The 15345-nt window shown below is 38.8% G+C and overlaps 1 protein-coding gene across 4 annotated transcripts in view; it reads right to left on the reverse strand.

The window, feature by feature from the left end:
* Positions 1-15345, reverse strand: part of SASH1 (SAM and SH3 domain containing 1) — a gene marked incomplete at its 5' end in the record, with an annotated part of 511807 nt that overhangs the window by 352389 nt on the left and 144073 nt on the right. The window lies entirely within an intron of this gene.

Raw genomic sequence — 15345 nt, forward strand, 5'->3', positions numbered from 1 at the left:
CCTTTTCCCCTAGTCCCAACTTCAGATCAGTTTAAAATCTGCAACAGAAACCACAGACCTCACTTTAATGAGGAAATTAGTCCAATTCCTATTTAGACATAGTGCACTGGCTATGTTCCCATCTTGTTAACCACTCTATTCATCTATATCCATCAGTCTCAATGGATGAAACCAATACTGACACTAATAACTTTGCTTCCAGTGTCTGAATGCTGCTGAATGGAAGGAGACTAAATGCAGCTGAATTTCTCTACAGAATGTGGGTTTTTTGTCTTCCTCCCCTGAAAATATTTTACAGTGTTTCAAACAGAAAGATTCTGATGGTGCTGCACTGATGTTATTTAACATTAGGTATTATTATCATTGTTCTCAGAAATTTTCTGATACCCATTGCTGTACAACTTGACATTGTACAGGCTTATTGAAATTGCCAAAAGAGGCTGCTCTGCCCTGCAAGCTACTGTGTTCTGAAACTTCATCTAAAAGCCTTGCCTACATGGCTTCTTACACACTTTGTAAAAAGACTAGCTACCACATTAATATATTATGAAGAACTGAAGGATTGATCAAGTTCCCACCTTGCCGTACCCTCAGTCATACCATGAACAGTTCTTTATTTGTTTTCACACTGGCAGTATCAAATCTAACTACTTCCTATTCCAAAATAGTCATCATATCCTATACACAACATGTCTATTATATATGTAATAGCGTATCCTACAAACACTTGCATGCTTCCTATAAATATAAGCAAACCCCTATCCTTGGTTATCTTCCATATATCGTGCGACTGTTACAACCTTACAAGGCTCAAGTGCTACCAACATTATTAAAACAGTTACTGTTTTTCAGTTACTGATCAACCACTAACAAAGTCTATCTGCATTCCTAAACCATCAAAGTGAGGTCTTATTAAACAAGGAACGTAACATTGGGGGAAAAAATTATGCCTGCTAATAAAAAAATGGGCATTAGACTGTCTTACACAGAAGCATTTCAGCATTATTTGCCTCCCTCTGCAAATTATAAGATTTTCTCTTTGCCAAAACCAGAAGTACACAGCTTAATACTATAACATAGGACCTGTTGTGAGGTAACACACACACACAAATTGTAACCAGGTCATAAATGTTAAAATGCAAAAGGAAGGAAATGCCCGTTATTCATCTTCCAGGCAGTATTCAGACATTCATGAAATTGAAAGTTAATGTACCAGGGACTTTCATTATCTGACCCATTCTATCCTATCCATTAGAATCCCATACTACAGGAGACAGAGGACCAATATGTCACTAATACAAGACGGAAAAGGTCACAAAAACTAAGCATCAATAAGACATTACTTCTCTATTAAATTTCACAACACTCAGCAGAAAACACACTTGCTGAAACCAGAATATTTTATTATGTAATTCAGCCAAACTGAGAGAAATATATGTTTACCACAGCAAGGGCATAATGATTAGTTGTCGAGTGAAAATAATGACTTTTTTCTCCATTTCCTTATTAAAGACATGTTGTTTGTTTAAAAACAAACAAACAAGCACACAAACAAAAACACTGCTTTTTTTTTTTTTCTTTTTAAGGATATTTATTACCACAGAAATATGTTGTTCCTCTGACTATAGCAAACATTCCCTTTCACACAACTGAAAATATAATATTATACAATATTTACTGTTATGTTGAGAAGTCAAGCAAATTTGCTTTCCATTTCCTCTAGTGGAATATTTCATTTATTTAGAATAGCTTTCAGTAAGAACAATATCACTTCTTCTGCAGTATCATTTTAATGTAAGAAAATGATGTACTGACTCCCCTGAGCTTTCACTGTCCTGTTTCTCCCCCACTACTGCTGCTCAAGCTCCTCCATACACATTGCTTAAACTGCACAGCTGAGAAAAATGCACAGCAGAAACTGATGTGCGATTAAATTATTATGAACCGACTTATAAAAATAAATATATAAAAATGCTGTTCCAGAAAATATGTGAACATTCAGAATATTTAAATGCTGCAACTAGCTTTTTGTGAGGCAAAGCTTGCTGTCAAAGATCTCGGGACTCACCCAGACGACAACATTTTTCTTCATGCTGCCCTATCTAGTAATGGCCAAAGAGGAGCACGACCAACAACAGTAGACCTCTCATCCTCATAGAGGATGACAACCTTGTCCACAGTGAGGTGGTTAGGTGCTGGTGGATGTTGAGCCACAAGGTTTCCTTCACTACTTCATGAATTTTGGGGAATGCCACAGGAACAAGTGGTTGCAGCCGGCCAAGCTCTCTCTTGATGCATTGGTTTGGAGGTGCTATGATTTTACAGTAGCACCAATAAACACCTGGAGACTGGGATAAAATTTACCATTTACAGGTAAATAAATATATCCAATTCCTTCAGCAAAACAACCTTTATTAAAATTATTTGCAAAGGTATAAAAGCAACATGTAGACTGACTAGAGTACTTAGGGTGATACAAAGAAGATACAAAAATGAAAATATGATGAGATTAAGGAAAGAAGATTACAGGAAGGAAATTTCATTTCCTAATAGCAGACTGGACAAGGTGACACAAAATGTACTACAGCATGTGTGACTTAAAGGGCAACCCTTTCTGGCCAGCTGAAAGATACAAGAGATCACTACAAGTCTTCCTCTCTGACCCCCTACCCTTTTCTGTCACGATGGTTTGAATGTTAGATTAATGGTGCAAACTGGAAAGTGGCTGAAGAAAAGTCTGACATGATTTCAAGTCAGCTGGAGCCTTGGGAAACAACTTCCACCCTCTATCTTCTGAACATCTCTGAAGACACTAAATATTTGCAATCTTTAATTGGAAATTTGTAGTCTCTAAGATTTTTTCTTAGAAAACAGAAATAATTATTAGAATAAGATAATTGCAACTACAGAAATTCAGAACTGCAGAGTGACAAAGAGTAAATCAAAGGGCTTGAAGACAAGCTATTGCCTTGCCTTGTGCTCACTGGCTTTCAGTGTCTAGGTTTAACCACATTGCTCGTCATCGTATCAGAGGGCATGGGAAAGCCCCTCTTTTCACCCGCTCAGACTGGGCTTCCCAAAGCCCATCAGCTTCCGGCTTTCCCAGGGTCTCCGAGGCTGTGTGCAGCTGAAGGCTCCTGCTGGCTGAGATGCTCTGCTCTGCCACGAGTGACAGAAGTGGGGCTCAGTGGCTCTTGGGAAAAACTGCCTTCTCCAGAACCCTCTCCAGAAGGCTAAACATGAGAAATGCTGACCAGGTCAAAGTGAGAAATCCACCGGTTCTCCCTCTTCTATCTTTCCTCAATAATTTAAAATTCAATATTTAACCAATAAGTATGAACAAGCATAAAAAGACTTCTATTACCTATCAAGAAACACAAAATCCAAAAATTATATGGGTGCATACGGCTCATTTAAAGCATCTGTGTTTATTTACAATGAACCCCATAGTTTAAGGAGACAGAAGGGCATACTTGGTTAGCTTTCACTCTTGCTTTGATAAACACTTTGCAGTAGACTGTGACACAATTTCTATTTTCAAAGTTGCCTTTGCTTTTTAACTATGCCTGAAAGACTGAATCAATAGTAACACAGACAAGGTTAGTAGTTACTGGATAACCTCTGTCCAAGCTAGCAGGTCCTTGAGGCACGAGAAACTAATGCAAAATCAAAGTTAATAGTGCTGAAAAAAAATACATAAATCCCTGAATACATGCTACCTGATGTTGCCTCTTACCCAATCTGCTTAATATATTTGAGATAACAGAGAAGATAACCCAATAGTCCTTTCCCATCCTAATCTTTTTTTTTCTCTTCGACAACACTATTATATAAAAGAAAGCTAGAAACACAGAAAGAAATTACAACTGATTTTTGTTAAAATTAACTTGTAAAAGACAAGAAGGAATCATTGATTGATTGATTGATTTCTTTTATTGTATATCCCTGAATTAAATTCCCTGGACGAAATGGTAGTTCCATCTTTGTGCCCACTATCGTTTAATAAGGGCCACAGTTAACTGGAGCATTAGGTGGTGGGACTGTTCCTCCTTTAAAAATGAGTCTGAAGTTTTCATCTCTCCTTTGAAACAAGGTGGTCATTCACATGACATCTTCTGCCTGCAGGTGTGCTATTGAGGAGTCACCCCAACACATAAAGACAATTGCATAAAGACAATGAATTGCAAACCACAAATATTAAGTTTGCCAATATGATTCATTACTAATTTATTCAGCCTCTGACCATAACCAAACTTAGTTTTCAAACACTGCAATGCTGAAAATCGCTTCTCTCTTAACAGATTCCAGCTAATCCAACCCATATAGTTTTACCTAAGGAGATCAGTATTATGGCACTACACATGAGAACCCCCCAATAGTTAAACACCACCAAAAAAAACCCTCTTAAAATAACCTGTTACTACACATCATGCAAAATACAGCCCTTTACAATATTTTACAGTTTGGACAGGCAATAGAAAACATTTCCAACTGCAGTATGCACTTATTTGTGAAAGCTAGGAGTTGTTTTATAAATGTATTTGGGAAACACAAGGTTTTTCAGCCAGTCAGGACATTTTCCTATTTAAACATTGATTAAAAATCCTTGCAAAGCAAACCAAGAAGTTGAGAGAGAAATTTTGCAGTGAACAGAAAAGCAGCTGTTTTCTCTCCCTGAAGTCTTATTAATTTAACCAATTGTTTCTTTAAACAACAACAGCAAAAATAATGAAGACAAACTTTAGCTTTTGTTAAACATGTCTCAAGCAGAAGATGTGTGTTGACTAAATTGGTATTTTTCCACGTGAAGGGCATGAGAGGGCATATAAATTTAATCACATGCTATGTTTCAATACCATTTTAGTATGTGATGGGACAAAATACTCTTCGCTGCTGCTTTAAGATTCCTAAAGAATTCCCAAGCAAAACTTTTCAAGCACTTGCAGAAAATCAATGCATTAAAATATCACTGAAAAGCTTTGAACTTTGGCTCTTCAGATGAAAACTGCTTTAATGCAATGTAAGGCTGAGAAATTTGGTTGTAGTCTAAGTGGATTTAGAAAAAAAAACACACAACAAAAAAAACACATATATTTACCCCTTGAATAAAAGTAAATAAATTAATTCTCCATGACAATTAACAGCATCCTGTGCTGTTGTCTTTAGTGACTTTATCTGAATATCACGACCTTGTTTACAAATTGTGATTTTGAAATGCCAAGCTTCTGAGTTCAGACACCATTTTTTTTTTTTCTTTCTTTCCGGTCAGTTGCCTTTAACGATTTTCTCTTTTCTACAAATATCTGTAGCCAGAGCATCTATTTTCTGCACATGAGCAAGGACACTTGTGCACTAAGAAAGCACTACCACTTACAATGCTTTTCACTCCTCTTCTGTCTTGTTGGTAAAGAAGCATAAACAATAAAGCATTCAATATCTCTCAAAATACCTATTTATTTGACATAATTCCATGTATTACTGTCACCATTTACCACTATTTGATTTGATTAGATCCTCCTGCCAAAATTCATTATAGAGAAATTTGATACAATAACAAATAATAAAGTCTGCTCATTCATATGTTTTTAAACTATTTTGCTGCTATAGAACAAAAATGGTATTTCCTACCTTGGTTGCCACTTAAGATAGTGCAAAACATAGTCATGAATCTTTGAACACTTTGTGTATGCAGGATATCCAAATTGGAACAGAGCACTGTATTAAGGAACCCTATATTTATTATTAGAAGTGATGCTGAAATTGCTGGTTAGGTAGGATGAGACAGAACACCCTTAACAATCCCCTGCAAACAACATCACTGCAAGAAATGTTTCTAAACTGGTAAAATGATAAATCCTCTACTTATAAACCTAGTCTGGCCTAAGTAACAAGCAACTGAAACTTGCTACTGCACTTGTTCAGTAACCTCCAAGACACTGAGTTGGGAGTCTTGGATAACTGTATAAGCAACTACCCAAATGACAAAATACCATACAATCTTGTCTCTCTAAAGACAGATTCAGCAAAATAAACTAACCTTATCATGATTAAGAACTGTGATGCTTAAAAAGGTAAGCAGGAGCTAAAGTCTTTGGTCTGAAAGCTCTCCTGAATCAGGACCAGAGCAACCTTTTTAGTCCTGCGCTAAAGATTAAGATTTACCAGGGGAATGGTTAATAGTGGTTTTACCCAGCTGGGCAGCTGAGCTCTACCACACCCACTCTCTCACTCCCCCTCCTCAAAGGGAAAGGGGGAGTAAAATATGACGGAAAGGGCTCAGGGCTTGAGATAAGGACAGGGACATCACTCTATGATCATCGTCATGGGCAAAACAGACCCAGCATAGGGAGATTAATATAATTTATTGCCTATCACTTGTGGACTAGAATACTGAGAAACTAAAAGCAAACTAAAATCACCTTCCCCCCATCCATCCTCTTCTACCTTCTTCCTTAAGAGGCACAGAGGAACAGGGAATGGGGGCTGCGGTCAGTCCCTAACACTAACATTTCGTCTCCACCGCTCCCTCATGGTCACTCCCTGCCCCTGCTCCACGTGGGGTCCCTCCCACGGGATGCCGTCCTTCTGTTAGGAGCAATCTGTTAGGAGTTGCTCCAGCACAGGTCCCCCACGGGCGGGCGGCAGCTCCCCCCAGACCCCCTGCTCCTGCGTGGGCTCCTCTCCACGGGCTGCAGCTCCGGCCCGGGGCCTGCTCCTGCGGGGGCTCTCCATGGGCCGCAGCCTCCTCCAGGCCACATCCACCTGCTCCACCGGGGGCTCCTCCACCCATGGGCTGCAGCGTGGAGATCTGCTCCGTGTGGGACCCGTGGGCTGCAGGGGGACAGCCTGCTCCACCAGGGGCCTCTCCACAGGCCGCAGGGGAACTGCTGCTGTGTGCCTGGAGCACCTCCTGCCCTCCTGCTGCAGTGAACTGGGGGTCTGCAGGGCTGGTTCTCACTCCTCTCTCCCAAATGCTGTTGCACAGCAGTTTGTTTTTTTCCCTGTCTTAAATCTGCTCTCCCAGAGGCCTAACCAGCGTCACTCACGGCTTGGCTCTGGCCAGCAGTGTGTCCCTTTTGGAGCCAGCCTTTTCCTGACATGGGGAAGCTGCTGAGCTCTTTTCAAAGAGGCCACCCCTGTAGGGCCCTGCTACCAAAACCTTGCCATGTAAACCCAATACAATGGTATAGGTGAACTTCTGTGCTTTTATCTTGTCACCATAAAAATACTGCCACTGTGGAAATATTGAAGGGCTTAGCATTAGTGTTGCCAAGATACTAGGTATGTGTAAGTATACCCATATTCACCCCAACTAGCTATTCCTTGCTGAACATGCACAAATAATATTAGGTGTCATCACTCCCTTATTTCACATAAATGAGAACTAGAAATGAAAGAAAGGATGGTCACAATAAAAGTGCATTGACAGAAGTCATCAAGTTACAACACTGTTACCAATTATAATTTACCAAATCTTCATTACAACACATTTTTATAAATTACTCCTATAAAAAATGAATACTTAAAATGAAAAATGCTCGTTCTTCCATGTCAGCCTAGCTGAAATCCCAATTTTCATTTAATTCTTATTTAGACACAAATGTAGCACATACCTCCCTCTTCTTCAGTAGTAACATCTTCAGGTAAATATTATCTAATGTCTGTCCTTTTGGGTGGAGGAAGGAAGAGAGAAATTCTCCATGTTGCAGGAATTCCAACAGATTTTGAAACTGATCGAAGTTCCTAGAGATCACCGCAGGATACAAAACTGTATAATGGAAACTTCTACTTTAATTATGCAGTAAATACAGGTGCCACAAGAGAAGGTTTATTATTGGGATATCAGTTGTTTTCCCCTAGCTCTCAATAATATCCATTGTGTGAGCTTTCCCACCAACATGCCACAAGAATTCAATGGAAATTTTATTTAAAAGATCATTTTCTCCATTCAGCTAGACCCTTACTCCAAATTAAATGCTGTAGGAAAGGTCTGGATCCATGGTGTAGGCTGCAGCCCAAAGCATCTGTGGAACCTTCTCCACATTAACCCTTTTCCTCATGTACAGGACTGGACTGCCTCCCCAATGACAGAGCAAAAATGACAGCTCTCTTCTGGCTCTTCACGGAGTAAGGAAAGCCTGCCACTGGCTAAGGAAAAAGGGGAGGAATATGGCTTAACAGCAAGCTCTCTCTTCCTTCATTTCATGAAAACTGCTCCGCTCCTAGGACACAAGAGGAGCACAGAGGCTGTGCAGTCTCAAGGGAGGATTCCCAAACTGCAGATTTCATACCACACCCCTTATTTAATTCTAGCATTGTCTCTCCTAACACAATGGAAAAAATATATATGTATATATATAATCAAGACTTCATTTTCCTTCAAGTCATGAAGAAAAATTGCCTTTTGTCCTTTCACACGATCTCTGTCTTCAATTAGAGGACTCCACTCCAAGAAGAACAAGTATGGGTAGGAACAGAGAACCAAAGTACAACAAAAAGCAAGATGCTACCATAGACAGAAGGTTAAGGAAGAGAAGAAAGAAGAAGTGAAGAAGCAGCCATATTCTCACTGTCTACAAGATGAGAACAAGATTTATCCTAACTTTTGTGCCTGGGCATGGAAAGACAGTATCACATTGTTTCTAAAATGCTAAAAAGAGGGGGCAGCAGGCTTAAGTAAAGAGAAAGAAATGGTGCCCACAAGGTCTGTTAGTTATCTAGGGTATAATTTCTTGTAACAGCAGAGAAGACCTGAGGAAGGAGTGAAGTCCAGCATTAATTAATTTGATTTTGCCAAGATACTAGAGATGACTGACTTCATTTGGCTAGGAAATATTTAATTGTGAAAGGGTTAAACTGATTATTTTGATCACAGAAATGATTTATTCCAGAGAATTAAAGATATATGGAGGGAAATTAACCAAAGAAATGTAGGAAGGCGACCAAGTGGCAATACAGCATTTCTCATCCCCTTCCAGGTAAACTGGCTTAATATGTTAACTCTAGAGGTCTGAGAGATTTTACCCAGGGAAGAATCCTTAGTAACCAACATCTATAAATATTTGGCTTGCTTAAAGTCTTGGCAAAACACATTTCTAAGTAATCCAGCTAAGAAAACAAATGTTCCAATTTTGAGACAGTCTGAAACTGAGTACCAAATGGTACACATAAGGATCAAAAGATTGTGTGCACAGCCACCTAACATGCATGGCAATGAATGCTTGTTAAAAAGTATTTGAATAGTTTCAGATGACTCATTGAGACTTTGCTGAAAATATGGCTTCCATATTTAAGTGAATTGCTTATTTTTCAAAGTAGAATTTTTAATACCAGATAGTAATGTGTGCATGATTTTTTTTTTTTAATATATATTTTTTTCACATGTAAAGCTTTAAATTTCATGGCACCTTTATTACTAGGCAGGAGAAAGTAATGTTTTCTTGAATGAAATGCTCCAAATACCAACAGGTAGAGGATGGAAATATTTTCTTCTCCCCTCTTCATGCTTCCAATGGCAAAAAAATTTAAACTTAGCATCAGTTGCATACTTGCAAGCAGCTCTGAGTATTTTAATGGAGCAGACTGATAGGACTCATCTCAAGTAAATCTACTGAATAAGATTCTGCAGGCTTCTCAGCGGATGCTGAAGGGATGCTGTTGCCTGACTAACTCGTGTCATTGGGGCTAAGGTGACAGGAAGCAGTAGTTCTACTGTGTGTGACTCAGTTTGCTTCTCACTTTCAGAATTTGCATTTTATCCAACTTTCTGAGCAAGAATAGATGCTTCTTACCCAAGAAGAATGTGTATATGATAAGCTTCCACAACGCTAATTGCAGGCTTGATTTTCAATTTAGGGTTAATGTCAGAAGAAAAGCTAACGTCAGTTCTAAACATATCTTCCCTCCCCTTAAACTTGATGAGTCTGACCGCTATGTTACCAAGCACCAATTCATTTCACCCAAACTAATCAATCTCTATTTGTAGTCTGAGCTAATTTGTCACAAATGCATTCACAAAATACCTTTATTTGTCCTAATTTTTGTAGCTCATCTCATTTTCTCTTCTACACATTTCCCTGGCCAAGGAGGATGATCTGATTAAGATTCTGTTTAAAAGTAACATGGTGTTGGCTGAAGCTGACTTTTGTACCCTTGCCAACAGAAAATGATCGACATTAATAATAACCCATATTGTAGCTATTCTCCATGGTGATAGCAAAGTAATGGCTGATGCAAAGCCAGCGCCAGTATTTTGAAACAATCAGGGAAACAAAATGGGCCCACATACCTGGCAGCAATAAGAGTCCCTCCACTGATGGATGGGAATAAATATAAAGGCTGATAGCACAGTAATAAAACAATGATGATAACCCAAAATTATTTATTACAAGGCAAGAACACTGCTGCCTGCTCAGGCTCAGCTGTAAATGGAAGCCGACATCAATGGATGACTCTCAGCAAGAAAACATGGCCCGTTTTAATTTGGGAAGTGTCATCTCATTTTTTAAGGTGAAAGCCATTATCAGAGGTGACAATGATCTATAGTGAATCAAAAGAAACAATAAAAACCCATACTTAACCCCTCAATCCATTACATTTGCTACAGATAGTAACTTCCTTTCAAATACCAAAGTGACATCTTAGGAAGCTGAAAAACACCACTAACATCTTCTCAGAAATCAAAAGTCCTATTTGGTTTATTAAAGAAGGACCAGAAGTGATACTCTTATAATATTTTCTTTGAAGATAATACGATCGGCCAATATTATTCAGACAACGACTGCTGCTGAAGAACAGCGCACCCCATCAGAAATAATGAAAGAACACAAAATAAAAACCTAAAATAAAGTAAAATTCTGATGTGCTGTGTTCAGTAACTCCTGGAGAGTCTAGTCACCAAGGAAAACATTTCTCCTCACCATTATCTGGCTTAACATGACTAAACCTATATTGACATATTTAAGACAGATAATGTGCAAAAGAAGTCTTACGGCACATCCCATATAAGTTCTATGGCCTCCAGTAAATGTTTCCATAGAAACACCTTTGCCACAAGAAAGGTGTACTTTTGCAAAGGACTTGGGGGTTAAACATTCAGATTCCCATGGCAACTGTTGTGTCCAAAGGCTGAAGTACCATGTGTCAGTGCCTTTTGGAGAAGTATACAGGAGAAAGAAGGAGAAAAAAAAAGTCACCCAATATTTTCTTCACTGGAACTCGTAATCATAGCTGATAACCATCCAAAGTTACCTGAATGTGAAATGCCTCCAGACTGTATTTGGAGTTAAAAAGTTTGTGTGAGAAGGGTAATAAAACAATGGAAAAACAAAGGAAAATAGTACTATTGATTCAAATGGCAGTGAGTAATGTGACACACTCTCAATGAGTAAGACCTATTATGTTTTATATTTCTTAAAGTCAGAAAAGGGTCTCAAAAATCCCCCAGATATGCCTAATACTGAATAACCTATTAGCACAAAAAAATCAGAGTCCTTTTCGTCCATTGGATTTTATGATTTTATTCTAAAAGAACTGACTTTAGTTTTCAGTCATGCATTCAACCACCATCACTTGCTGGGAACAGACTCTACTTGCAGACGACATTGCTTGACAGAGGTCTAGGGTAAGACTGCTGAAAGAGGGCTACATATTTCTCATACTTCAGAAACTTCTCTACAGGCTAATCTAGAGCAGCCCTGTGGGAGCCCTAAAAAAGAGCAAACATTTATTAAAAGCAGACTGCCAGACAGTACTTCTATTTTTCAGTGCAGTCCTTCTCCCTTCTACTAACAAAACAGAAGACACCTTATAGCATAATATCTCTGTCCATACTGTCATTGTTTTCCTTCTCTCTAAAATACTTCCCCAGAGATTTCTTCTACAGCCTTTCATACCTCTAAATTTTTTGTTGCAGAATCTCAGGTTTGGGTCAACTAAAATTATCAACCCTCTTCCCTGTTCTGAAATCTAAGAAGTCAAAATGATCCACATCCCATGCTCTGCAAAGCACATCTTGCCACATGACCCATTTGATGCTTGCGTATTTATATGACTAATATATCTGGATATTTTTCATAATTATTTAATAAATTGTTCTAGATAAAATCTTGTTAAAAATGTGCTGAATAGTAAAGCATATTTCCTTCACTAAGATGCACGTAGTGCTCAAAGATCCTTTATCCAGTTATGGTAAAGCCTTACAACTCGTAGTAAAAAAATACAAATGAGGGGAAAAGATGTATTTTCTTTTCTTTTGTTAGTTAGAACCTAGATCTCTGCTTTTTTTTTTTCTTACCTGTTTTGAACCTCTTTAAACATGTTTAAATATTTTAACTATGCTTTAAAAGAAAGTAGAATTCTTATATATCACCTGGATAGAGGAATAAAATTTGTATGCTTCTCTTTTTTTTTTTTTTTTTTCTGAAAGTACAAGTAGAAAGAATATTTTGTCCATTTTGAGCAGCAGAAATCAGATTGGCAAGAAGCATGTCCAGAACTCAAAATTAGTCCCAGTAGTGGGTGACTCCTGCCCAGTTGGGAAGACAGGGAGTGCAGGAGGAGAGGAAGAACTCTGGAGAAATTTTAAGAGGACAGAGACAGGCTTACAGTATCACACAGTATCACAGATTTCTAGGTTGGAAGAGACCTCAAGATCATCGAGTCCAACCTTCGACCTAACACTAAGTACTCCACTAAACCATATCGCTAAGCTCTACATCTAAACGTCTTTTAAAGACCTCCAGGGATGGTGACTCCACCACCTCCCTGGGCAGCCCGTTCCAATGCTTAATAACCCTTTCGGTAAAGAAGTACTTCCTAACATCCAACCTAAAACTCCCCTGTCGCAACTTTCACCCATTCCCCCTCGTCCTGTCACCAGGCACATGGGAGAACAGACCAACCCCCACCTCTCTACAGCCTCCTTTATGGTAACTGTAGAGAGCAATAAGGTCGCCCCTGAGCCTCCTCTTCTCCAGGCTGAACAAGCCCAGCTCCCTCAGCCGCTCCTCGTAAGACTTGTTCTCCAGACCCCTCACCAGCTTGGTCGCCCTTCTCTGGACTCGCTCGAGCACGTCCATGTCCTTCCTGTAGCGAGGGGCCCAAAACTGAACACAGTACTCGAGGTGCGGCCTCACCAGAGCCGAGTACAGGGGGACAATCACCTCCCTAGACCTGCTGGCCACACTGCTTCTTATACAGGCCAGGATGCCGTTGGCCTTCTTGGCCACCTGGGCACACTGCTGGCTCATATTCAGCCGACTATCAACCAATACTCCCAGGTCCCTCTCGGCCAGGCAGCTTTCCAGCCACTCATCTCCCAGCCTGTAGCTCTGCTTGGGGTTGTTGCGCCCCAGGTGCAGGACCCGGCACTTGGCCTTGTTGAACTTCATACAGTTGACCTCAGCCCATCGCTCCAGCCTATCCAGATCCTCCTGCAGAGCCTTCCTGCCCTCGAGCAGATCGACACACGCACTTAGCTTGGTGTCATCTGCAAATTTACTGAGGGTGGCATTATGAGCATTGTGAGGATGCAATGTTGTCATTTATTGAACAACTTCCCTTTTTGAAGTGCCATGTAAGTAGGTACACTGAAAACATGGAAAATGTGCAGTAAATATTTACAATTGAAACACCACTCTTTTCTGAAGAAGCAATTTGTTCAAGTGACCAAGTGTAATCTTTTCTAAAGAATTACATGCACTCAGAAATGCTTTATGCATACAGGTTGAAAATAATGGACAGCAATTAGTAGATAGGTAGAAGTTGTTTTTTTTTTATAATTATTTTTTTTGTAACTTCAACAAATTATTTCAGAGGGTAGAAAAGCCTGATTTTGGCCTGAAAACCGCAGCATCCAAAGAAAAAAAAGTGCACATAAGGATTCCAGATGCATAAGCTGTCAATATATACTAATTCTATGGGCCCACTATGACAGCTAATAGGAAATGTTTGATATTTATTTATTTATTTATTCTTAATAGACTCTCCCACCTGTAAAAATATCAAGGGTTCAGGGACTAATGAGAGTAAAAATGATTAAGTACAATAGTTTCCTGCTGGAATTCTATATTTATTCATGCAGACATAGTTTAAGAATTTGGGAAATTTGAACATGCTTGGAAACAGATCCAGAACTGGAAGGAAAAATTAAGAATGCTTTTTCCACTGAAACCCAAAACTTCAGAAAGCTAGGATACGGATATAATTAATAGTACAGGAACACTAATGTATTCCTCAGATGAATTTTGAATTCTTGTCCTTTCTAAAGCATAATAAAGGTCAAATTCCTTATGAACACATAAGTGATTTTTAAAAATTATTTTCTAATGTTGACTGTACAATGGTGCTTATTGTCTGGAAGGTAAATCCCTCAGTTTCTTGTCCTGAAGCCTAAGACATGAACGTCTGTGAATCTGAGAGAAAACTGCTTGAGGATGATGAAATCTGGTAAAACTGTGATAGTACATGAAAGATTACCTACCTGTGAACTGTCTAGAGACTCTGTTCTTCTCATTCCTATGAATCCTATTGGATCTGGTAAAAATGCTGACCTTTTTTGTTCAGATGTAAGTACTTGTTAGATGCCTGTTTTCTGAGATCTTTGAAATGATCTTTAACGAGAGCTTGGAAAGTAACCAGCATTTTATCTGGTCACTGTCAAAGTAATTGGAGTTCCTTGAGAGCAAATACTTAGAAATTCTCAGAAAAACAAACAAACAAACAAACAAAAAAACAGTGGAAACTTTTTCTCTTGCATCTGAATTAAAACTAGGAATATTTTTTAGAATAACCAAACCAGGGATAAGAATAAAGGCAAACTCTGGAAAAAAGATGAGACAGTTGAAAGGTATCTTCAGCTGAAAGATTGTGTCATTATACACAGATATTATCATTATCAACAAGTTTCTTATGCATTTCCTGTCATGATCCAGATGCACATTGCAGATTGGAAAACAAAACAAAACAACAACAACAACAAAAAAACACAAAGGGGCAAAGGGGACAAAAAGGCATTGACTGGAGTCAGTCTACACTACCATAAAGTTCAAGAAGGGCTGGTGAATCAGAAGAACCAACACAGACAGGCATGATCTATGATGATGAAAAATTGTGAAACTCCAGTAGAGAAATGTTTTGTTTTCAAACAAAGGAGGCCCAGATTTTAAACACAACCACACAGAATCCTTATGGAAAAAAAAAAAAAAGGTAAACATTTCTGTCAATAGATATTCACAGCTCTATCCTTTGACACCTCTTCTGTAGAGGTTAACTAGTTATGAGAATGCATGGCTCTGATATGAATTTTGAAATTACATTTTCAGTGCTTGGAAACTTAAGAGATCT

This window comes from Anser anser, assembly GCF_964211835.1.
Source record: "Anser anser genome assembly, chromosome: 3".
NCBI classification, from domain to species: domain Eukaryota; kingdom Metazoa; phylum Chordata; class Aves; order Anseriformes; family Anatidae; genus Anser; species Anser anser.